Consider the following 26,109-nt stretch of genomic DNA (forward strand, 5'->3'; position numbering starts at 1 on the left):
TCTTCCTGATAAGGGTGTTTATTTTCTCGAGCTGGATCTCAAAGGGGCATTTGATAACGTCAAGCACATAGCAGTTTTGCAGAGGTTGAACACACTGGGATTTTGTGCCAGGGTACACAACTACATCAGAGGTTTTCTCTCTGAAAAAAAAAGGTGTCTTAAAAGTCGGGGCAAAAGCTACGGACCCCTTCTTATTGGGTGGGCGCAGAACACCACAAGGGGCTGCATTGTCTCCTATCCTTTTCAATATTGCCCTGCTAGGCCTGCCGCCCCTCCTCGACTACATTCCGGGGATCCGCCATGGCCTACACGCTGACGACATAACCATCTGGTCGTCCAAAGGACCAATCGGAGAGTTACCCGCCTACAAGAGGCCGAGGATATGGTGGCTGCCTATACCAGGTCATGTGGTCTCAGCTGCGCCCCCCAGAAGACTGAGCTACTCCTGGTTTCACCGCGCAAAACACACCCTCTAGGTTCGCGCACCATCACCCTACGCCTAGAGGGCCATATCACTGCGCCATCTCCAAGCGTGAAGATCCTCGGAATGATACTCCAGGCGGACCGCCCCAGCACCCTTCTGATCAACAAGCTTAAAACCACAACAGACCAGGTTACTCATATGAGACGACGAGTCCAAAGGGGGAAGCGGACAGGGGGAAGCGGACACGCTTCGCCTTGTCCAGGTCTTCATTGAGTGCCAAGCAGGCCACCCCGGCCGCATGGCTGCTTGCATGCTGACAGAACACTGACCCCGCCACCACCCACCTGAGGCGAGCATGCCTTTAACAGACAGTTTTTATATTCGATGGATATTTTTTGCAATGACATGGTTTTTTTAAAGCGTCCTTTGAAAATATTGATATTTTGAATGCACATTTGTGGAGATGTCACACGTGCACTTTTCCTTCTGTTGTGTTCCTGCACCCAAGGCACCACATTGGTTATGCTTGTATGTTTTCATTAGGGCATACTCTACACACGACTTCCCAGCTCTTTTCAGGGATTGCTTTTGCCTTCTTTGATCACTCTCCTCTTTTGTATACCTCTACACATTTATTTTTCCCCATTTTTGATGTTTTTTCTTTCTTTTGTTTGCCTTGTATTGATGTACCCGGTGCATCATCCGAGAAGGCCCTGCACTGTTGGTGCGCACACCAAATAAATAAATTGTGAGAAGCTGTACAGGTTATATTTTAGCATGTGGACAATCGCCCTTCCCTGGGTGTGCACCCTATTATCATCGCATCATCTTCATCTCGGCGGCGACAGTGTCATCGACATCGCCTTTCTTGCTGAGCCTTCCTAGCGCTGTGACCGCACGAATAAAGTCTCCCGCCTGGCGACTACCAGAGCCTCTCAAGTGGTGGAAGGTGCTTTGATCCCGCAGTCTACCTCTCGCTTCCGCACCACTGGAGCTACGATCAGGTCGTCGATTGCTACTGCCCACCAGCACCATGCAGCATGAGAGCAGCCACTCGGGCAGCAACGCTGCAGCCCCGATCCAGCCTACCTTTACTATCACCAGCCCCCAGCGCGATCCTCCATCTTTCGCTGGCCTCCGCGGTGAAGACGTCGAAGAGTGGCTCGACTCCTACAACCGCGTGAGTGCTTTCAATCGATGGGATGACTCTTACAAGCTAGCGGAGGTGCCCTTCCGTCTGACCAAGGTGGCTAAAACTTGGTTTTTTAATCATCGCGTAGATTTCACCGATTGGGACAAATTTACTACTGACTTGCGTCGAATTTTTGGCACATCCTCCACGGGCGCTGAAGCAGCCAAGAAAAAACTAAATGAGCGCGTGCAACATCCCATGGAGACCTATACATCCTACATTGAGGATGTCTTGGCCCTGTGTCGACAAGTGGACGGCAGCATCTCGGAAGAAGACCGGGTTCGGCATATTCTGAAGGGAATTGCTCCGTTTGCTTTGCAGGCACTTGCCCTGTAGAACCATTCACGCGTGCAGGACGTCATAGCCGCATGCAAACGACTCGAAGACCTCCAATCTATGAGGGTGCAGCCAGCCATGTCGGGCGAAAGCTTCTCGAAGGACTTCGACTTGCACGCCATGATTCGGCTGATCATTCGCGAGGAGCTTGAAGGACACGTTTCGCACAATCTCCCAGACAACCGCCACCAGCCTCCGAGTACTACAGTCCTCGCGCCTCCACAAGAAAGCTTGGTTCCCGGCCTGCGTGATGTCATCAGGGATGAGCTGGCCGCTATTAAAACCGATCCTCCGTACAAGGCTGAGCACTCCTGCACATGTCCTGTGACTTCTGCTGCCACACTGCCACCGGTCATGCAAACGTCTACGCCGCCAACGCACGTGGGGCAATCCTGCGCGCACGTGGCTCCCATTTCTACGGTCTCTTCTACTCCGCAGTCTAATTCCGTCTGGCGCCCTTCACGGCCAGTTTGTTACTACTGTGGCATCCGCGGCCATATTTCACGTTTTTGCCGACGGCGCCAGCAGGACGAGCGATACAGTTACGCTATGAACGCACGCCGTGATTATAGTCCACGCCGTTATGGACAACCCTCGTTTCCACCAGCTACCCGTCGCTATTCGCCCCCTCCTGACTCCTATAACTCGCCTCGCACGCAACATTCTCCCCGACGTCGGTCACCTTCGCCTTACCGCCGGTCGTCGTCTCCTCTCCGCCCTGCCTCTCACGTTGCCGACCGTCTCTCGGAAAACTGAAAGCAGCAGTTTTCTGGGGGGAAACTGCATCACGGGAAAAATCTTCAAGCCCCCCTAAGTCCCCATCAAATACATTGACTGTTCTCATAGAAGGAGTTTGGACCGAAACTTTAGTCGATACAGGTGCCAGTGTTTCCGTGATTCATGCAGATTTGTGCTGTAGGTTACGCAAGGTTACAACGCCCGATGACGGTCCGACTCTTCGTGGGGCCAACGGTGTTATGATTCGATCCTCCGGATTCTGCACAGCTCGTGTGTTCATCGATTCCATACGTCTTCACATACAGTTCGCAGTGTTCTCATGTGCACGTCAACTCATTTTGGGTTGCGATTTTCTGTCGTCGGCCTCAGCGGTCATCACCTGTCGCCAACCCACCATTCATATCGCCGATACCTCCATTGCCAGTGTTTCCGAAAGACCGAAGCAACGCCGCTTAGTAGCGAGGACCGATTCTATTTTGTGCCCAGGAGAAGAAAGTTTTGTCCGTCTCCTCGACCACAGTCATTGATGGTGATGTGTTGATTGAACCAGCTGGGAATTTTATTTTGAAAGGCGTGGTCATACCTTCCTGCCTCGTCCGTTTTTCATCTGGTTCAGCTCTCCTTGCTGCAGTAAATACGTCTACCGAAACAATTTTGCTACCGCAAGGTGCCACGGTCGCTTCAGTTTGTGACGATGAGGCAGTGTCTGTGCTCCCACTGTCTACACTTTCGGCAGATCAACACACCTCCAAGTCGCCAATCCCAGCCTCTGCTTTCGACTCAGCAATAAGTTCTGATCTTACACCACGCGGGTTCGATTCCCGGGCGCGGCGGCCGCTTTTCTGATGGAAGCGAAAAGCAAAAACGCCCGTGTGTACGAGATTTCGGCGCACGTTAAAGATCCCAAGGTGGTCAAAATTAATCCGGAGCCCTCCACTACGGCGCGCCTCATCGCCTGCGTTGCGTCGGCGCGTTAAACCCCACAATCAATCAATCAATCTTACACCAGACCAGAAGCAAGCATTACAAGTCTTGCTATGGAAACACCAGCGTTCTTTCCACATTTTTTCGTCTGTTCTGGGCAAGACATCTGCTGCGGAGCATCGCATCGATACAGATGCATCGTCTATTGTTCGCCGCCGCCCATACCGCGTTTCTCCATCCGAGCGGAGGGTTATCCAAGATAACGTCGACGACAAGCTCAAGCGGAATATCATTCGTCCTTCATCGAGTCCGTGGTCTTCGCCTGTTGTGTTAGTGCAAAAAAAGGACGGTTCCGTACGCTTTTGCGTCGACTATCGGGCGCTGAACAAAATAACTCGTAAAGACGTCTACCCGATATGCCCCGCATTGATGATGCCCTGGACACTTTGCAAGGTGCCGAGTACTTTACGAGCCTCGATCTTCGCTCTGGATACTGGCAGGTTCCCATGCACGAAGCCGATAAAGATAAAGCAGCTTTCGCCACGCCCGATGGTCTTTACGAATTCAACGTGATGCCATTCGGGCTGTGCAACGCTCCGGCCACATTTGAGCGAATGATTGACACCGTCCTTCGTGGCCGTAAATGGAGAACCTGCCTATGCTATCTAGACGACATTGTCGTTTTTTCCTCTACTTTTGCTGACCACCTACATCACCTAGATGAAGTCCTTACATGCCTTGCCAACGCCAGGCTTCAACTAAACACAAAAAAATGCCGATTCGCGAGCAAATCAATCAAGGTGCTCGGACACGTAGTGAGCAAGGACGCATTTCGCCCGGACCCCGACAAAAGTAACGCCGTATAAAACTTTCCCCGGCCTACCCGTCTCAAAGACCTCCGCAGTTCCCTTCGCTTAGCTTCTTTTTTCCGTCGTTTCATACAAAACTTCGCTTCGCTTGCTTCGCCCCTCAACAAACTTCTCGCATCTGGCACCTCTTACACATGGTATGATGACTGCGAAGCAGCGTTCGAAAATCTAAAGCACGCTCTCACTTCTGCGCCGGTGCTCCACCATTATGACCAAACGGCGGCGACTATCCTACACACAGACGCCAGTGGGCATGGTCTCGGTGCCGTGCTGTTGCAGCGCACCGCATCTTCAGTAGAAAACGTTGTGGCCTACGCAAGTCATGCCATGACACCTGCCGAACGAAATTATACAATCACGGAACAAGAGTGTCTCGCAGTTGTCTGGGCAGTACAAAAATTTCGCCCATACCTGTACGGACGGCATTTTACGGTGGTCACTGACCACCATGCTTTATGTTGGCTCTCGTCGCTCACGAACATGAACGAACGGCTTCGCCGCTGGGTCTTGCGGCTGCAAGAGTATGATTTCACTGTTACCTACAAATCTGGCAAAAAGCATATGGATGCGGACGCCCTTTCGCGTTGTCCTGTCTCGACACAAAGTGAATCATCAGCTCCTGCGGCTCAAGTCACCCTGGCAATAGCGCCTTTGGGCGTCGTGAAGCTCGACTGTCCCGAAGACTTCGTTGCACTCCAGCGGGCAGACCATTATTGTCGGAAACTCATGGTTGAACTGAACGGTTTGGCAGAGCCGTCGAACAGCCGCTTACGTCGTCAGCTACAGAAGTTTCGTCTCTTTAATGGTATCCTGCATCGTTATAATTACGACCCTACCGGTGACAAGTGGGCTCCCGTCGTTCCGCGTGCTCTTCAACAGCAGATACTGCGCGTTTTTCACGACGACGCTTCGGCCCGACATTTAGGCTTTCGCAAGACCTACCACCGAATCAAAAGTCGTTTCTTCTGGCCTGGGCTTTCTACCAGTGTTTCCAAATATGTCGCTTCCTGCGTGTCCTGCCAGCACCGTAAACGGCCAACCACAGCACTTGCTGGACCGCTGCGACCACTACCTTGTCCGTCAGCACCATTCGATGTTGTGGGCATCGACTTATACGGCCCGTTGGGTAGTCATCGGTCATCGGTGGGTAGTAACTGTGGTTGACCACCTTACCCGCTATGCTGAAACCGCCCCTCTCCAAACCGGTTGCGCCCTAGAGGTCGCCGAGTTTTTCTTACACTCCCTATTTTTGCGCCACGGTCCACCACGCGCTCTTCTAAGCGACCGTAGGAAGACGTTTCTGTCAGCAGTCCTCGCGGAAGTTCTTCGTGCCGCCAATACCGTTCATAAAACGACCTCGATTTATCACCCTCAAACAAACGGGTTGACTGAACGCTTTCATCGGACACTTTCTGATATGCTTTCTGCCTATAATAGACCAGATCACACCAATTGGGACACTATTCTGCCTTTTGTGACATACGCGTATAATTCTGCAGTTCAACGCACCACTGGTTTTTCGCCGTATTATCTCGTCTATGGGCGCCCACCACCTTCTGTTCTCGATTCAACTTTCTTTTAAATGCAGAGCATTTCAGTAACTCACGATGTCACCCGCGTTGACGTCCGTAGTCCGCACCATCGTTGTCCCTACTATATAAAAAATTCCCCGCATTTCCCCGAGGGGAAGAATGTGAAAGTGCGAAGGCACGAGTTGAATTTGCGCGGTTCGGTAATGTTCGCGAAAGAGAGATCACACACACACACACAACTACAAAGAAAGAAAGATGCATTTATTCACAGACACCTATTTGTGTTGTCGTTGTACTTGATTGCTAGAGCGGATCTCAGCTTTGAAATTTCGTGTCAGTACTCCTTTAAGCGGGTGCATTAGCCCTTCTCACGCCCGATTCCTGGCCCATCCCCCACGTGGGTATGTGCCATGTCAGCGGCCAGGCAGCGTGCGCCCATCTTTGAAATTTCGTGTCAGTACTCCTTTAAGCGGGTGCATTAGCCCTTCTCACGCCCGATTCCTGGCCAATCCCCCACGTGGGTATGTGCCATGTCAGCGGCCAGGCAGCGCGCGCCCATCTCCCCCCGTTGCTAAGGAAGACGAGGAGCGCGCGCACCCGCAGCTGTTGCTATGCGGACTACGGCGGCGGACGATTCAGGCTCGCTTAAGAAGTGCATTCGCACTTAAAAAAATAGGCCACAAAGCCGACACAGATTGGGACGCTACGAACGCGCCTTATATCGTTGACTCATTCAAATTACTGCTGACGAGCGCTCTCTCGTCAGCAGTTGCCACAAGTGCAACAACATTAACGTAACGCAAACTACTTAACGTCGTGCGCCCCCGGAAAGAAATGCTCTGCATTTGATCGTGCTGCTCGCGATGGGGATGTTTCACTGCGTCTTCTCTCGGTCGCGGGACCTGTGGCGCCATCTGGCGGAGGCGCGGCACAACTCGTAGCACTTTGAAAAGATGCGGCGCCAGCCGTGCCGCACTTGTACAAATGGCGAGTGCATTGGCTGTCCACAGAGCAAAGCATTCGTGCAAGTAAGCCGTTGCAGTCAGTCAGTCAGTCAGTCAGTCAGTCAGTCAGTCAGTCAGTCAGTCAGTCAGTCAGTCAGTCAGTCAGTCAGTTAGTTAGTTAACAACTCCGCAAGCATTTGCGTTTCTTGCTTTGTAAACAAAACGAAACACGCAAGAATGACGAAATTTCCTTGACTCATTCAAACTACGTCAAGAAGCTGCTGTTACAACGCATTCACTAATACCAACTCCCCAAACACTAAACGTGAACGCAATACACCCACCCCCTATGTGACGCATTTACTCGAGTCCCCCTCGCGGGGAGATGGGCCCAATTTTTTTTGCACCTGTTGACTGCACGGCGAATGTCACCGCACAATTCGTTGCCCGCGTCGCTTACTGCCGCCAATTGGCCCGGGCGAATACTGAAGCCAGTCAGCATCTCTGCAAGTCTCACTACGATGAGACTCACCGCAGTGTCTCTTTTCAGCCAGGGGACCAAGTTTTGCTCTGGACACCCGTACGCCAACCTGGTGTGTCAGAAAAGCTGCTTTCGCGATTCATCGGTCCTTATACAGTGCTTCAGCAAACGCCCCCGGTGAATTATCGCGTGGCTCCGAACAACGCTGTCACCGATCGTCGCTGCCGCGGGACTGAAATTGTTCACGTTTCTCGGTTGAAGCCATGCGTTCATCGTTCCGACACGCCCTAGCCAGCGGCCAGGTGACCGCTTTTCCTGAAGGGGGAGGATAAGTGTGAGAAGCTGTATAGGTTATATTTTAGCATTTGGACAATCGCCCTTTCCTGGGTGTGCACCCTATTATCATCGCATCATCTTAGTGTCATCGACATCGCCTTTCTTGCTGAGCCTTCCTAGCGCTGTGACCGCACGAATAAAGTGTCCCGCCCGGCGACTACCAGAGCCTCTCAAAATAAATAAATAAATAAATAAATAAATAAATAAATAAATAAATAAATAAATAAATAAATAAATAAATAAATAAATAAATAAATAAATGGAAGTGCAGTATGACCCGTTATAGTTTCAAAGGGACCGTGCAACGCTTTCGATAAGTGCTTTAACTCTTTCCTTCGCGTCTGGAACCACTGCGAAAGCTATAGCTATCGGCAGCACGGAGCGGCACTGCGTGATTTGCTCGTCGCACGAGATACGCTTTCCATTTCTGCTTTGTTTCTGTGGCCATTTTATGCCTATGTAGTCAAAACACTGAGGAACGTCCAGTCTACCTTGCCAAGCATAAATTTCAGGGAAAGTACAGCAAGCGAATAGTGCGAAAAATTGGCAATAAACCAATTAGATAATCATCAGACAGCAAGATCACGCGGTGTCCGTTGGCATCAGTTGACTTCGATGGAGCTTCCTCCTGATGTTAGGGATTTCGGATGGTTGCGTGGAGGGCAAGTTCTTCCAACGTGTGACCGTCTGGCGAGATTCGGCATCGTGCGTTCCTCACGGTTCCCGCACTGCGGGCACACTGAAACATTGGAACATGCTTTGTTTCAGTGTCGTGTAGCGGTAACGTTTTGGACTTTGCTAAGCAGGTTGTTTGGTGTTCCACTTAGAATGAGCACACGTTCAAATGACACGTCGGTGAACTTCCTGATGTGTGCTGGGGCTTTTGTATTGTGGCGGAATCGTGGTGCCGCGTGTCTTCGCGCCCGACCGCAACGGGCGATGTTTCCATTGTTGTGGCGTGTGCGGTCAATCCTTATGAGTCACTTGGAAAATGAGTTGGCAGTTCTAGGCGAACAAGCCTTCCTGTTACGCTGGTCCACGCGTTTCATAGTGGCCAGGAACAACATCCTGAGCATCACTATTGTGCCGTATTGACTTTCAACGAGTTAATGAACTCTTTCTGTGAATGCATGTGAACTTTTTATGGATTGATTTCTGAGTAGCTTGTTTTACCACCATAGACATTTGTCGCGCAAAGTGTTGACTGCCTGGAGTATTGGAAACTGATTGGATTTTGTTTTTCTTTCGGGCAGCGCTGTTACCACTAGTCGCTGCGTGCTGATATGTGGTTTTATAATAAATTCTCTTCTCACGGCTTTAGTTTTTAGGTTGCTATCAAAAAGCGTTAATTGCGTTCAAGAAAACCGACCAACAGCCGCTGCATGGCCTTAGTGACGTAATTCGAGCCGTTGAAGGACGTCAAGACCGGAAAAGAGAGAAAAATCTTTTGAGCGAGTTTACAAGTTATCTGATGGGCATAGATCAGTAGTTTTTCGGCTGAGGTACTTTGCGACCTCGTAATCTAAATACTGGGTGTGTTCGGTGGCTACGTTCTGCAAGCATTTAGGATTTCCAAGCAAGTTGACAGAAGTGTTGCAGGGTCCCTTTAAGCAGCGTACAGAGCAAACGTGAAACAGCACAAGTAAGAAAAAGAAACATAAAATCAGAGGAAAACAATCCGCAGTTTTGGAATAACAGGAAGCACGCAACAGTCCTGGTTACGCAGTTTTTTTTTCGCGCAGTCATAGCAGTAACAGAAAGCGCAGCCCAGTTCAGATTACAAAAGCTGAGCGCTGCCTTTCAAAACAGAGCGTCAGCATAAACAGCTACTTTGCTATGGATTTAGATAAAAAAAAAGAACTCTGGACACTACCGACAGAATAACTTCGAAGTACCGTGTTTTGGAAGTATTCAATCAATTGAAGTAAGAATTACGTACAATCAATTAGGGGAAAGCAATTAGGGGAAAGCAAGAAGAAAGAAGAAGAAGCAATGAGAAGAAGCATTCATATGGCGCTAGTCTGGATTGTAAGTTCTTTAGCCATATATGGCTATGAGTAGCGAATGGCGTTGGATTATTTTATTCTTTTCATTGTCTCTCTTGTTTTTTTCGCCAATTATGTAAGTTCATTATAGCGAAGAAGTACCGACGCTAAATATGTTTTTGTTTTAGAAGATGCAAGGCGTAGTGCAAAGTTTGTCGGTTTAGGCTATTTTTCATTCGCATTTTTAACGTTTTTTTGCAGACTTTTATTGTGTATTCTTTGGTTCGTGGGGAGATGTTTAAGATGCATGTTTAACTTCGACATCATTTTTGCAAAAACTCTGTATTCTCTGTATCAGAGTGGCGAGCTGGGCAAGTTGGTATGGCGTCATTCTGGGCAACAGCGCGAAAAAGACGTGGACGAATCGAACGGACACGACGACCGCTGACTCACAACTAGTTCACTCACGATATCCGTGCGGAAAATGAACGTTTACAACAGAAGAGAGAGAGAGAGAGCGAGAAACAAACCATTTAAATCAAACACACTGCCTCGTCCACCCTCCCCCACATCGTCAGCACTCGAAACCTTAACATGAAACTCAGGAAGAATGAACAAAGGGCCACACCGGGCTGATAACTGGGATACAAAACATCGGAACATCAAGCATAACGGCACGTGCTAGCCAAGTACGCATATTCTTTGTCACACAGAGCCATCTACGTTTGCCTTACACAATTAGCTCCCAATTTCCTGATGTGAAACGCTTGAATAATTTCCCGGCCTGTCTGCAGGGGGTGTCTGGAAAGAATGGTTGTTTCTTTTAGCAAAGAATAGCAACCACATGCGCGGGAGTGGTCTGCTAGCCGGGAGTAGGTGATCGCTTTTAGCAACCTTCTATGCTCGCCTAGGCGAGTGTTGCCACATCGACCACTCTGACCTACGTAGCTCTTGCCACAAGACAGAGGAAGCCGATAAACTATACCCGTCTTGCCCGGAATAAACCTTGGTCTGTGTTTCACACCACAGCTACCCTCTGTGCGATTGCCCTCTGCGCGGCTGCGCACTTGAGCACACATCTTGGAAAGCTTATGTGGCGCAGAAAAACCACACCAACACCATAGCGCTGCGCTACATTTTTTAGCCCATGGGACAGCCTATGTGCGTAGGGAACAACCGCAAACCGATCAGGCTTCACTGCAGGGCCCAGAGCGTCGGCCAAGCCCGAGGCCGGGAGGCGCTTAACCAGTTTTTCACATGCGCGTCAGAGTACACGACGTGGAAAACCTGCGCATTGTAGCCGGTGAACTTGCAGTTGAAAGCTTTCTGGAATGCTGTGTGCATGGGCACGACTTCGTAAGAGCCGCTTTGAGTGATGAAAAAGCTATACCTTGCTTGATTGCCTTCGAGTGACTAGAGGCGTAAGGAAGTAGGGGTTTCTCAGCACGTGGCTGATAGCACCAGCACACATGGGACGACAGGAAGGTCAGGCTCAAGTCAAGAAACTGAAGCACCCCTTCTTGCAGACATTCAACCGTAAATTGAAGCCCAAGGCCACACTCATGAAAAACGGCTAGAAAAGAGCGTGCTGAATTCGTGAAGTCCACTGTTTTAAACAGTACCAGAAAATCGTCAACGTAGCAGAGCACGTGAACAACCTTTCCTTCTAGGCTGGTGGCAAGTTTCCTGTCCACTCTATTTAAGAAAATTTCACTGAACACCGCGGCAACTCTGGACCCTATGCAAACCCCTTTCTTTTGAATAAATAGTGCTCCTGCATAGCCAACAACTGTCGATTTGAGGTAGGAGGACAGCAGTTCCAGAAAAGACTGAATAGGTATCCCGCAGGAGCTCCTGAAGGCCAGTTCATCATTGCTTTCAAGGATGCATAATCTAACACTTTCCATCAGTTCATCGTGCGGCAAAGAGTAGAAAAAGTCAGTTACATCAACACTGATGGCGGTGCAGGGTCCCGGATTGTCCGCCTAAAGAAGGCGTACCAGCGCCTCTGAATTCATAATACGGAAGGGATCTTGCACCTTCAAAGAGTTCAAATTCTTTCGGGGAAAGCACGAGACCACATACTGCCATGTATTTCGTTCTGCAACAATTGCGCGGAACGGCACACTCCTCTTGTGATTTTTGGCAGTAAAAAAGATGTCCCGACAAGACTTTTCAGCCTTCTTAACCTCGGTTGCCATGCTTTCAAGGTTAAGGTCAATAAGCAGGGATACAGCATTCTGCCTAAACATCTTGGCCTTAACAGAGACTCGTGCAAAGTTTTTAGGATCGCTCCGAGAGCCTTCTCGTTAAACTGACCCTCCGGAATTATCACAAACATACCCTCCTTATCAGCTTCCATCAACCCCAGCCCCTGGCTCACCAAAGAATTGACAACATAGGATAAGGACGTGGACTCACGCTTGTCGCTGCCGGTCTTTGCCACAACATCCACACAATCATACAGACAACGCGGTCTATACTCATCAGGCACTTTAGAAGCAATGTTTCTAGAGAACATGGGTTTATCCACCGGGGACACGTTGGGTTCGGAGGCGTACTTAGGGCCTTTCCGGAGCACATCGATTACCGTGGGAGGCACAGGTTGATCACGTAACCTTCAGGAGGGGCTGTCCTTTTCTTCCTGGGTAGATCCCGTAGAGTAGCCGCCCAGAGAGCTGCTGTAGTCTTGTCCGCAATACTGCACCACTGGGAAAAGGCACTACGGCTCGAGCGTTGGCCGTTGGCAGAGTGTTGCTGACACAAAACACGGAGATTGGTCTTGAAATGTCGGGCATCGCGAGACCATTCCGAGCACAGGAAGCTGCTGATTCGTCGGGCTCTTCCTGACGGTAGACCAAGTGGACCAAAGAAGGCCTCGACATGGGGCGGGCAGGAACCCTGTCTTTTGTACCACGAACCGATGCGGGAGTTAACAACACAAATGGCGATCAGGGAGACGAGGGAGGCGGGATTAGAACATGTAGAAGAGCCCTGTGTACTAGAAATAAACTGTATCAGGGTGGTGAGCTGGGCAAGTTGGTATGGTGTCATTCTGGGCGACAGCGCGAAAAATACGTGGACTAAGGGAACGGACAGGACGAGCATTCTCTATTTTTTCTCTGATTTTGCAAATTCTATCCCACCAATTACCTCTACGCTATTCATCATTCATCATCCTCACGAGCCTGTTTGTGTTCACTGCAGGACGAAAGCCTCTCCCGAAGATTTCCAGCCACGCCAATCTAGTGCCAGCTGAGTCCATGTCCAAATTTTTGTAGCTCCACTCACCAACGAGTTCTCGGCCGACCGCTAGTGCGCTTGCGGTCTATTGGCAGCCAGTCTGTCATGGGCCACCTGTTTTTTTCAACGGTGGCCCATCAACGGATGGGCCACCTGTTTTTTTTCTCGTTCGCCTTACGTCACCAGTCCATCCCCATTTCGTTCGCTTAATTTGAACTAGAATGTCCTTCCCCTTGGTCTGTTCCCTAATCCATGCGGCTGTTTTCCTGTCCCTCAACGTGACCAGCAGCATTCAGCGTTCCATGGCCCGTTGTGCCGATCGAAGTTTGCTTTCAAGTCGTTTGGTGAGACCCCAAGTTTCTGCCCCATAAGTCATTACTGGAAGAACGCGTCTTTTTGAGTGACAGGAGAAGCTTAGAAGAACTTCTTGCTGGGCTAGTTGGTGAATAGATGCCTTGATTTGAAGTGCAACAAAAACACACGGACGAAGAACAGTGTAGACGGGATAGCGCCTGTCCCGTCTACACTGTTCTTCGTCCGTGTGTTTTTGTTGCGCTTCAAATCATGGAGAAGCTTACCAGTGAGGATGTCGGAGATCTTGCCAAATGCAGCCTACCCCATGCTTATTCCGCGGGTAATCTCCCGTTCATGGTTTGGATCTGCAGGTATGATATGACCAAGATATACATATTCGGTGGCTGTTTCCAAGACCTCATTGCCTACCTGGAAGTGATGCACCTTGGCGTGCCGATTCGACATTACCTTGGACTTTTTCGTGTTTATTTTTAAGCCTGAAATCATACTGGCTGAACATAATTGGCAAAGCACGTGCTGCAAATCCGTCCTGCTCTGACTGAACAGGACAATGTCATCTGCCAACCGTAGCTGGCCGAGATATTCCCCATTAATTATCACCCCTGTTTTCCTCCACGAGAGCTTTCTAAACACACCCTCTAGACAGGCTGTAAATAACTGCGGTGATATTGTATTCCCTTGCAGGATCCCCTTTTGTACAGCAAATTTGCAGGTTCTGTGATGAAGCCGTATTTTTCCCGCACATCCGTCATATATATCATTGAATATCGCAATGTATGCCTTGTCGGCGCCGTGATCACATAACGTGTCTATTACTGCTCAAGTGAGCACTGAGTCAAATGCCCTTTCATAATCTATGAATTCCATACACAGCGGTGCATTATTATACTCTGAGCTGATAGCGTGAATATGAATTAAGGTTGAGAAACAATTCCGTTTCCGAAACCGGCCTGTTTTCGTGGCTGGTGAGAGTCCAAAGGGGAACTGATGTGGTTAAGAATTACCTTAGTAAACAATTTGTAGGTAACGGAGAGGCGGCTGATGGGCATGTAATTTTTAAGGTCTTTGGCATCACCTTTCTTATGTAGGAGAACTAAATTTGCATTTTTCCACCCCTTTCGCACCCTTAGTGAGCTCAAGCACTGCGAGAATAGAGCTCAAGCTTCGTTAGGACAACGTTGCTTCGACGCACAGTATATCGGACGTAATGCCATCATCTCCTGCAGCTTTGCCTTTCTTCGTTGTTTGGAGCGCCATCGCTACCTCATGGGTTGTAACCGGCGTAACGGGTTCCACACCATTTACGGGAAAATGTGTGTCTGAGGCAGGAGTAGAAGCGAATAGGTTTCTGTAGAATTCCTCGGCTATTTTTTAGTATATCAACGATATTGCTTGTGACCACTGGCGTCCTGGAGTGCATACATTGTATTTTTGCGAATAGTGAGCTTCCTTCTAGTCGCTTTCAAACTCTCTCCGTGTTTCAATGTTCCTTCAAGTTTTGCAACACTGAAAGCGCGGATGTCGGCAGTCTTGCTTTTGTTGATCAATGGAGAGCTCTGCCATTTGTATTTGGTCTCGCGGAGTGCGGACTAACATTTTCCGGCGCCGATCAATAAGGTCCTTAGTTTTCTGCGATAACTTGAATTCGAATGCGGGCTGTTTTTCTCCTACGGCTAGTGCTGACTCCATAACCACAAACCACATGTGTGAAATTGTAATTGAAAGCGTCCACATCATTGGTGTCATTAGACAACAGAGAGAATTTGTTTTCAAGTAACAATTGGAATTCACCCACTTTCCGCCCCACGGAGGCCAGGTTAGGCGTCTTCCGTTTTAGCATCTTTAACCTTTCCCTTCTTAAATTCAGAGTGATACGACTTCTGACCGTTCTGTGATCACTTGTTTTAATCCGGCCAATCACTGGTACATCGTGAATCATGCGAGGGGTGCCAGTTGGAATGAAGTCAATATCCTTTTTAGTTTCACCATTCGCAGGCGAAAAAAAAATCACACCATATCCACGGAATGAATGATGATAAGTGGGGCGAAGCTCGAGAGGGGGAGATCATCGGTAACCGTAACTCTCCCGTGAAAGTTCGCCCATTACATCATTGAGAAAGACGTAAGACTGTGTGCGTACATAGTACAAATCAACTTTTATTTTCGGAGTCAATGCTCCCAGGCCCAGACCTGGTGAAAGACCCCGCGCCATCGAGGACTACCCCGCACCTCCACCACAATTTGTCACGTAGGGTGGGACACAACGGCAAAGAAAGAACTTTTATTTAGGGCGAACTTGTGCGCGAACAAGACGAGAGGAAACGAGCAAAGGTCCTTGCGTCTCGTTCGATCTCCGAGAACGACTGCCTGCGTTCGTGGCGTGATCTCTTGCGTGATCTCCCCCTCGCAGTGCACGTGCGCTCGCGCCTCCGTTGGCGAACACAGACAAGCTCGCGCTCCCGGTGCCGAGTTTGCGCTGCCGGTTGCAGCCGATTCTTGCGCGTGCAACGCGGCCCACTTTGCGACATCTCCGAAAGAATGCGGCGGTCACGTACCACGAGACACAAGGAATGGACATACCCATGACTTAAGGAGCTTCGCCCCTAAAATAAAGTTCGTCCGTTTTTGCAGCCGCCCCTTTCCATAGGGGCGATTTGCTGTGCAAGCCGGGTGAACTTCCCAAGCGTTGTAGTCTCACACAAGGGCGGAGCGCCAGGCCGGGGAGTCGCTTGTGCATATTTCACCGGTAGGTGCCCGGCCCCACCAAGGCACACGAATGCACATGGTGGCTTCCACAGCCACGGTGGACGCTCAACTTGCAACCGCCTGTGGCAGGACATGCCGCTGGCAACGACGCAACGCGCATGATGGCCGGGAGCCCCGTCAGGTTTAGTTTAGTGAACTAGAATACTTCAGTATACCTCTATGCTATTATAATGACGAATTTGTTTCTTCTGCCAAATCTGCGATCTTGTGAAAATACAGGTTGCTATGTGGTTCACCATTTCCGCTTTTTTTTGTATTTTGAGCGTTCTTTTGCTGACTTTTTTAGTTTGTTCTTCGATTTTTGGGGAGAATGAGAGCCATATTTTGAAGTTTGTCAGATTATTTTTGTGGAAGTTTTATTTTCCCAGTTTTGTTATTTTTTGTTTTTAGAACTTCTGTCAATGATTAAAGGTGTTACTGCGGCCAAATCTACTGTTTTGTGGAAATGCAGGGTGTTACACGGCTCGCCTATTCGGCTATTTTATTCGTAGTTTGAACATTCTTTTGTGGAGCTTTTTTGTTTATTCTTTAGTTTCGGGGGCAGATGTATACGATGCACATTTCTTGTTTTGTCAGATCATTTTTGTGAATTCCCTCTATTTTTCTTTTTTTGGGGTTTTTTTCAAAATTATGTCCATCCAACATCTACATTCGCGCTGTTATAACGATTAAGGGTGTTACTTCCGCAATATCTTTATTTTTGTTAAAATGCGGGGCGTTACACGGTTAATCCTTTCGCTATTTTATTCGTATTTTGAACGTTTTTACGGGCTCTTTTCGCTTGTTTGTTGGATTTTGGGGTTGGTGTATACGATACATATTTTTTAGTTTGTTATTCTATTTTTTGAGGACAGCTATCAAGCGTTTATACGGAAATTGAGCTGTCCGGAGCTCGACTGAACAGGGGCAAAGGTATGGCGGTGCGCTTCGGTACGTTCGCGTACTTGGTGGGGTGTTCCCTTCCTCGGGTAAAGTGGCGCGTAGTACGTGGAAGCGCCTGCTCGAGACAGCGGAGCAGTGTCTCGCTGTTGCAGCAAAGTTCAGGCCTTCCCTGGCCGGGCGAAGCTACGGAATTACGTCGTCCGTCTCGGCTGCACCTTTTTATGTTGCACGCGTAGCAAAACCACCGTTCCATTTCAGCCGTCAGCGCGCCAGGAAGTTTGGGGCGTTCTTTTGGGCGGGCAAGACACAAGCAGTGTCGTGAGCGCTGTTGAGACTGCCTAAATCAATGGGTGGTTTCAGTATTCCTTGCTTGAAGACCCAGTGTAGCCTGCTGGGCGTACGCGCAGTGTTCGACCTCGTAGACTCAACTGAGTGCGGAGGGAGGGCTCTGCTGAGTACTTTCTGGGAACTTCCCGCTCAGTGTTTCGTGACGAATGCATTGCCAGTCCGTCTGCTGAGAAGTCGCCGCCGTTTTCTGCCTACATGACCTCACACTGAGAAACTTCCAGTCTAGCTTGCCAAGATTAAATTTTAGACAAAGTAGGGCAGTGAATTGTGCGAAAAATTGGCAATAAACCAGTTGGACAGTCAACAGGTAGCAAGATCACGCGGCATCCGTTGGCATCAGCTGACTTCGGCGGCAATTCCGGCTGATTTTCGGGATTTTGGATGGTTGCGTGACTCGCAATTTCTCCCGATGTAGGAACGTCTGGCGAGATTCGGCGTTGTGCGTTTCACACAGTGCCCGCACTGCCGTCGCTCTGAAACATGAGAAGATGCGTTCTTTCTGTGTGTTGTAACGGCGACGTTTTCGATTGTTTTAAGCAGGTTTTTTGGTCTCACACTTGAAATGAGTACACGAATAAATTAAGTGTTGGTAAACTTCCTGATGCGTGCTGGTTATTTTGTATTATGGCGAAATCATGGTGCTCTCTGTATTCGAGCCCGCCGGCAACGCGCAATGTTCCGACTCCTGTGGCGTTTACGGTCGATCCTTATCAGTCAGAGCTCATAGGGATCACAGCGTATGAGCTGGCGAAGAAGCCTTTTGGTTACGCTGGTCCGCGTGGTTCATAATGGCCAGGAACAATATCCTGGGCCCATCTGAGGAATCATATTGAGTTTCAACTAGTTTCTGAACTGTTTCTTTGACCACCTTCGAAGTTTCCGCGGATTGATGTTGCAGTAGCTTGTTTTCCCATCAGAGGCATTTGTTGATTGATTGATTGATTGATTGATTGATTGATTGATTGATTGATTGATTGATTGATTGATTGTAGAGTTTAACGCGCCGACGCAACCCAGACGATGAGGCGCGCCGTAGTACAGGGCTCCGGATGAATTTTGACCACCTCGGGATCTTTAACGTGCGCTGAAATCTCGTACACACGGGTGTTTTTCTTTCCGCCTCCATCAGGAAACCGGCCGCCGCAGCCGGGAATCGAACCTGTGACCTCGTGCTCAAGGAATTTGCTGTGTAGTGTGTTGAATGCCCGGAGAACTTGGAAACTGATTGCATTTTTCCGTTTTTTAGGGCAGCGCCGTTACCACTGGTCGCTGCGCCCTGATATATGGTTTGTAATGAATTCTCTGTTCACAGAGGGTATCTTTTCGAAGCCTCTGTTTGGGTGCGTAACGCCGCGGGAGAACTGCAGCTGGATAGCTTGACCGCGGAGGAGCTGCGGCGACAAGCCGGGCCCCTTTAGTTCTCTGCACTTAAAAAAAAAAAACCGCTTCCCGCGGTCGCAATCGAGACTGGGTCCCTCGCATCAAGAAAGCGGCGTTTATCCGTGTACGCTATCGTCGAATCCCGGGCGCACAGCATTTCCATTGGGGAATTCGTAGCACGGGCGTTGGCCACGGGATTGGCAGCGGGTTATAGTGCGTGCTAATGCGGCCCACTTTGGAAGAGATGTAAAGCCTGTGTATGAACGAGCCGGGCATGCCAGTCATGCAGATCTTTCAGCGGCTAGTTCGGAGCTATGTGCGACAGCCGGGGAAGGGAGAGGGTCCGCTGGTCCTGCTGTTTCACCAGTCTTTCACCACTGGAGGAAGCTGCGCCAATTTTTTAGATGCCAGTATTCAACTGAAGAAAAGTTGACGTAATGTTCAGCAGCAATAAATGCCTCTTACTTTTTTGTTTCATACGCTGGGCGGTGTTAGGCGCATATACCCAAAAGAAATAGTGAGTTGTTCTACCTTTCACGTCATCCGAACTGTACTGCGTTGTTTCACCAATTCACGGATTCAAGACGAAGCGCGATTGCAGACGAAGAATGAGCAAAAGCACACGAGCAAGCGCTTCGTCCCGTGTACTTGCATAGCCTTCGTCTTTGATAGCACTTTCTGATGCCTGATTTGGAGAACTGCCAGTTTGGCAGTTCTCAGAGGTTTCATCAAGTGCCTGGTCACTTAACAAGGACTCCGTGCTTCGGCTGTCTGCAAAATACGCTCTGTGCAAAAGACTTCCGTAAGTGAACGAACGAATGAACGCACGGTGTATGGGGAAAGCAGGGCATGTGCAGTTTCTCTGTGAAAGCGTTTCCAATGCTCCGATTAGCATTTCGCAATATAATTTTACGGGGCGCACGTGGAAAATGCGCCACAGAGCCCATAGGCCCGGCATCAACGACGACGAGTGTGGGGCTGGTGTGCAGCCTGCGCGAACTCCGTTATGGCCGCTTGTAAACACATCGTCCTCTCCGTGCAAATGCATCGATTTGTCACCGTCTATGGTTCCTGCCTTTGTCTGCCCTCACGTAACATTTTGGTGGATACATCATCCCCATCTCCCCAACCCGGCCTTCCATGCTTCCGTCAAGACTTCTGAAGCATTCTCCTGAAGGTCCTTGGTTCGCGTCGGCTCACCCCGGTCTTGGTGCTCCATAGACGCGCCCATGTACCCAGTCCCGTAATCCACAGTCGAAGAGTCGTCGACAGCAACCATGGCATGACCCGCCTTGTACAGAAATGACGACGATGCCGCTTCAACAACGCCCAGTTTTCTGGCGTGTGTCTAAGGGCTTTTAGCGCTTCGTAGCTGCTCTAACGGGCAAGATCGGGGGCCGTGGTTCATCCAGCTAACCATCGTGATCCCTGGCGGAAAGAACTTCTTCACTCTTTATACTCATCTCATCCTCACTGCACCCGTCCAGTCATTGTGGCCTCGACCGAGACGGTCGTCTTTGACGGTTCGGTAATGTCAAGGGCCATACGCGGAGCCATGGCCGGGAATCGGCGACGACGAGGGCATGGCTGCTGTGCAGCCTGCGCGGGTTCCGTTATGGCTGTGTGTAAACGGATCATCCTCATCGCGTAAATGGGTGGCATCACTTCATCACCAACCAGGGTTCCCGTCATCTGTTCTGGCACCACGTAAAAATACGATCCTCCGGTCGCCATAAAAGCAGAGAAACACAACAACGCGAAACAAGCTAAACAATAACGATAAATGAGCTGCCTGCGGGTTTCCTTAAGTAAGGGCGAGACTAGAACTTAAGAGACCTTTTCTTCTGTCCTGGCCGCTCTCAAACACACACTACATTCATTTCTTTGAAACTGCGAAACGAGCAAACTTACCGAGGACTTCGCAACAATATATTAGGAGGCATGAAGAGTGATTAAGATTTATAAGTGAAATCCAGAGGCCTGATGATGGGTTAAAGTTCTTTAAATTGAAGCTTAAGTCGAAGCTGAAGTTCATTTTCTTTCCGCATACAGGGCGAGGTAATGGAAAGACCGGGAGAAAAGCAAAAGGCTTGAAGTCTGACAGAGGCTTTTCTCCCGACGGCAGTCTCGCACGTCTGTGCGTTTACATGAATGCAAATGAATACTTATGCAAAACTGGCCAAAATGCTATTTCGGTATGGCACACATGCGCTATAAACGAAGGGAATAAAGAGAGCATACATACCGTAATAAACGAAAAACAAAGTTAACATGGTACATGAAAGCAAACCCTCAATACAAATTTTGCTCAAAAGTGAAGCACCCAGAAAAAAAAAGACGCTTGAGCACGCTGTTTATACATACACTGTCTGAAAAACTAGAATTGTATGTCATTTTTATAAGTCGTGTTTTACACGTCTTCGTTGATCTTATATAGTTAAAGCCCATGAGGTGACCCACTTGATCAAGAAGGGTAGGAACTTCGTAGCTTACGGGTTCGTTACCATAGTTAGTTGTAATGATTGGTCTCTTCATGTGCGGTTTACGAAAGGTATAATGCAGGCTTTGGGCAGAATTGTTGCTGACGTATAATTTGTTACTGCTGATGCAATGTTATAACTTGAGATAGTAAATCTGGGTCGCTCGCGATATATAGTGTGTTTTAAACAGTGGGCTGGTATGCCTGTGTATTCTTCGAATAGTCTGAAATTATTTTTCTGTAGTAGAGTTAGTGTGTTTTAGTTTTTGCAGCTAATGGTTTCCCATAGTAGCGTGCAGCAACTTAACATAGAAGAGAACAGCGTGTAATATAGAACTTTGTCAAACGATAAAGGAATAAGTCATGACAATTTGTAGTTTTATTCTATTTATAATACCTCAATGGCGCCAGTCGAGGGGTGTTACATGAGGGGGTATACAGAGGGGCTATACACCGTCGCCGCCCTCCTGGATACCAACACATTCAAAACCATCATTCATGAAACGCCGTGTTGAAAGATTTCTTTGTACCTTGCACATTTTTTTAGTATGTTTGTTCACCAACTCCTTTCTGTAATGCCTTCGGGTCTTGAAAGTATGTTAAATAAATAAATAAATAAATACAGTTCACTAACAGATGATTTAGTGGGTGGCTTCATTGAAATGGGCGAAGCAGAAGTGGTGCATGACGTCAGAAGGAAGATCGTTCCATTCCGTTGATGTTTGTACAAAAAGTGAAGAGTGATGGGCAGTAGTGTGCGCACGGGGCGGATACGCAGCTTTCGAGTGGCTGATACGGCATGAAAAACGATGAACTGGACGATAACATGATTTAGGTGCAATGCACGGTGAAATTTATGAAACAAACACAGTTTTGAAATTTTGCGGCGGGACGCTAAGTTAAAAGTGTTAGCTTGAGATTTTAGTTCGCTGACGCTGGTATGATAGGAGTAGTGTGAATAAATGAATCTGGCATGGTGAGTTTGGAAAGATTCAAGTGTTTTAATAAGAGTGATTTGATGGGTATCCCAGATGGCACATGCATATTCTAGCTTCGGGCTGGCTAGTGTTAGACACGTTAAAAGTTTAACAGAAGGTAGGGCTAGACATAAGTTTTTTTGGAGATAGCCAAGAACGCGGTTAGTGTCCCTAGTAATGTTTATTGATGAATGGATTGTAGGGTTCAGTGCGCCGACTCAACGCAGGTGATGAGGCGCGCCGTAGTGGAGGGCTACGGATTCATTTTGATCACCTGGGGACCTTTAACGTGCGTCGAAATCTCGTACATGCGGGCCTTTTTGCTTTTCGCCTCCATCAGAAAAGCGGCCGCGCAGGCCGGGAATCGAACCCGCGTCCTCGTGCTCAGCAGCCTTAGCCACTGATCCACCGCGGCGGGTCACTAGTAATGGGATGACCAGGGCAGATCCGAAGTTAGAGTGATGCCTAGGTATTTAAATGAATTTACGGCTATAATTTCAGAATCAAACAGGTAGTATTTAGCGGATGAAAAGACTGTCGGCGGTGAAAGGAAGTGACACGAGTTTTCTTTATGTTGAGGGATATCAGCAATTTTTCGCACCATGATTGAGTCAAAGATCAGCCGGTAGGATGACAATGTTGTTTGCATTGTGAACAGGACGATAAATGACACAATCGTCTGCGAATAGACGAATGTTAAAAGCTAAGTTTTTGGGGAGGTCGTTAATATAGATTAGGAATAGTGGAGGACCAAGAAAAGTGCTGTAGGAAAGGAAGCCGTGGACTCGGTGATGTGCTGTGGCCTCTTACATTTATTCAGGTCGTGTAGGCCTGGCCAGAACGAGCGGCCGTCCAGCTGCTGAGTCGGTGTTCCATCTTGTGGCGCGTGGCACTGCTGACGCCACTGGGCAAGCACCGCTGATGATGATGGTAGGCAGCTGTCCGTGATGAGGATAGTGGCGCTGCAACCAGATGATGATGATGCACCACTACAGTGCCTTGAGGTACGGTGGAAGTTACAGCGGATAGCGAGGAGCGATGGTTATTCGCAAAAACGCACTCCTTACGTTTAGTGAAGAGGCCACATATCCAATTAAAAACAAGAGTACTAAGGTATCTATTATGGGGAACTTCGTCAAAATCTTTTTTCGAAAGCAATGAAAATGAAGTCTACAGGTAAGTTACTATCAAGGTTAGTGGTCAGGCCATTAGTAAAAACGGCGAGATGAGTATCACATGAAAGTCCTTTTTGAAAACCGTGTTATTTAGGCTTAACGAAGTGTACTGAAGGTAAAAAAATTACGATGTGCAAATATATTATGTGTTCCATTATTTTGAGCATACACTTGTGATAGAAAAGGGGCGATAATTTCTCGGTGAAGAAGAAAGACGTTTTTTTTCGAACAAGAAACAGGCTTCCAGTCCTCCGCGAGCACTCCGCATGAAATGGCCTGGTGAAATATGTTCGAAAGAATAATGCTTGTTATTGACTTGGCGTTTTTCGGTATTTTGAAATTGATACCATCCCTTCCCAGGAATACATTAGTTTTAATTAGTCAATTCAACGCCGTATGAGTCGAATGTAATGGTTGGCATGACTGGATAACCGAGGAATGGGGAGTCTGGAAGCGGGCCGCAAGACTCTGGGGTAAATACGAAGGGGAAGGCATAATTTACTACTTCAGGGGTAATATGTTCTGGAATAGGATCACCGTGTTCATCAAGGAATAATAATGTTTTGGTGGGATTGGGGTATATCGCTTTCCAAAATTCTTTAGGATTAGTGCGTAGCATATTAGCTAATGTGGAAGAAAAAAAGAACGCTAAGCGACTGAAATTCCTTTGCGGTTCCGCGGTACCTATTCCAAGCTCTGTCTCTTCGACTGTTCAGCCGAGCGATACAGTCGGTTTTTCTTATTGTTAACACGCTTAATGATGATGGGTGATAAACCTATTTATCAAATCATGGATTTTGCCCTTGAACCAGCTAGATCAGTTAGTTTCTATGATCGTTGGAAGAAGCAGTTTAAATAGCAGTCAAAAAATATGGATAGTTCGTTGTTAATGGCAGCATAGTTTCCGTTATCATGGAGTGCGAGGGTTTTCTTGGAATGTCTTCTTGGGCCTGGTAGTTGATTAGAAAACGTAGCGTGAAGTACAGCGTGATCGCTTATCTCGGGGAGCGGTATTAGCGATGCAAGTTTGCCGGGGTTTGAAGTTTGAAGTTTATAAGGAAGATTGCATATAATACAGTACATACATTGGTAAAGAATACAGAAAGAGGTCCCATAGTTTATCACTGTGGGGGGACCTCTTGTTAAAAAATACATAAGAAACGGTAAAACAAGAGCAGTCAGAAGCAGAAATATATTCTGGATTTATAAACAAACCAAATGGACACGGTATAACGGTATAATGAACAACTGCGATGATCGTTCATTACTGATTCGGCCAAAATTTCAGAGCGGAGGTATAAAAAAAAATGACGCTTCACTGGACATCAAAAGTGTCGGAATATAGAACAAAACAGTTTAATTGAGGCAAAACAGCCTAGGCTGATTTGTTCAGCCTTCATAAAGAAAATAGAGCATGAAAACAGAATTATTGTAAATTAATATTACACAATAAACGCATTACGGGGATCAATCAGGCAACATGCTTTCACTGGGATGGATTAAAAAAAAATTGCAACACAGAAATCAACGTCAGTGAACGGGAAACATACATTTTCCCGGATTATATACGCTTTCTTTGGATTTATAGGGTGAGAGTGAATGAAGGACTATTTAGAAAGAAACATTTAAGTGATCTCTTAAAGGATGATAATGGTTTTCGACTTTTTAAGGCTACCGGCAGGTTGTTCCACAATCTTATCATGTTGAATTCAACCGACTGTTTTCCGTAGTTCGTGCGGACTGGAGGAAGCAAGAAATTATTCCGCATTGCAAAACGCGTGTTGTTGTTGTTGGTAAGACTTGTTCGTCCTATTACATAAAGAAGGTGAGAGTGGCTGAGTAAGTTATAAGTGGTAATTCCTAAGTTGTACAAAACGAGCTCACTGATTGGGAGAAGGTTGAGTGATCGCAAAAGAGGGCTTACATGGGTGTATCTCGGGCTAAAGGTGATTATTCGGGCTGCTTGGTTTTGAATATGCTGCAGTGACGCAAGGTGAGACGGGTAAGTGTTCCCCCAAGATGTTACGCAGTAATTTATGTGACTATGGATGAAAGCATTATAAAGAGTAATTAACGTGGGCAAGCTGAAATAACGCCGAGCTTTCACCAGTACCCGAATTCCAAAGGCTGTTTTTTTACTAAGAAAGAAATATGTAAATTAAACTTGAGGTGCCTGTCTAGTTGAACACCAAGGAAAGAGCTCTGAGCAGTACTTGTTATGGGGTGCGAGTTAATCATAATAGTAATACTATCAGAGTACTGGACCCGGGAGCCGAATATCATAAATTGAGTTTTCGCAGGATTAATTTTTGAATTATTTTTTTTTGACACCACAAGTTAAGGTTTCGGAGGACAGAGTTTAATCTCTCAGTTATGGCTTCAGTACTTGTATGGGACGTAAAAATTGTGGTGTCATCAGCATACAATAGGCATTCCATTTCCCGGCTGAGGCAGTGCGGTAGATCGTTAACATATAACAAGAATAAAATCGGCCCAAGAATGGAACCCTGAGGAACCCCAATATTAATTATGTTGGTATCTGACAGCACATCAGATAAAGAAACAATTTGTTCACGGTTAAGTAGATAGCTTTGAATCAGTGTAAGGGGGGGGGGGGGGGCAATTATTTCATATGAAGCAAGCTTACGGAAAAGTATGTTATGGGTAATCGTGTCAAAGGCTTTGGTACAGTCTATGAACACAGACCCTACAATTTTTCCCTGGTCGATTTCTTTTTTAAATTTGTCAGTTAAGGCTATTAGAGCAAGGTTGGTTGATAAGCC

The sequence above is a fragment of the Haemaphysalis longicornis genome, unplaced genomic scaffold (genome assembly GCF_048455015.1).
Source record: "Haemaphysalis longicornis isolate Haplotype H1 unplaced genomic scaffold, Haemaphysalis longicornis Haplotype H1 scaffold_4, whole genome shotgun sequence".
NCBI classification, from domain to species: domain Eukaryota; kingdom Metazoa; phylum Arthropoda; class Arachnida; order Ixodida; family Ixodidae; genus Haemaphysalis; species Haemaphysalis longicornis.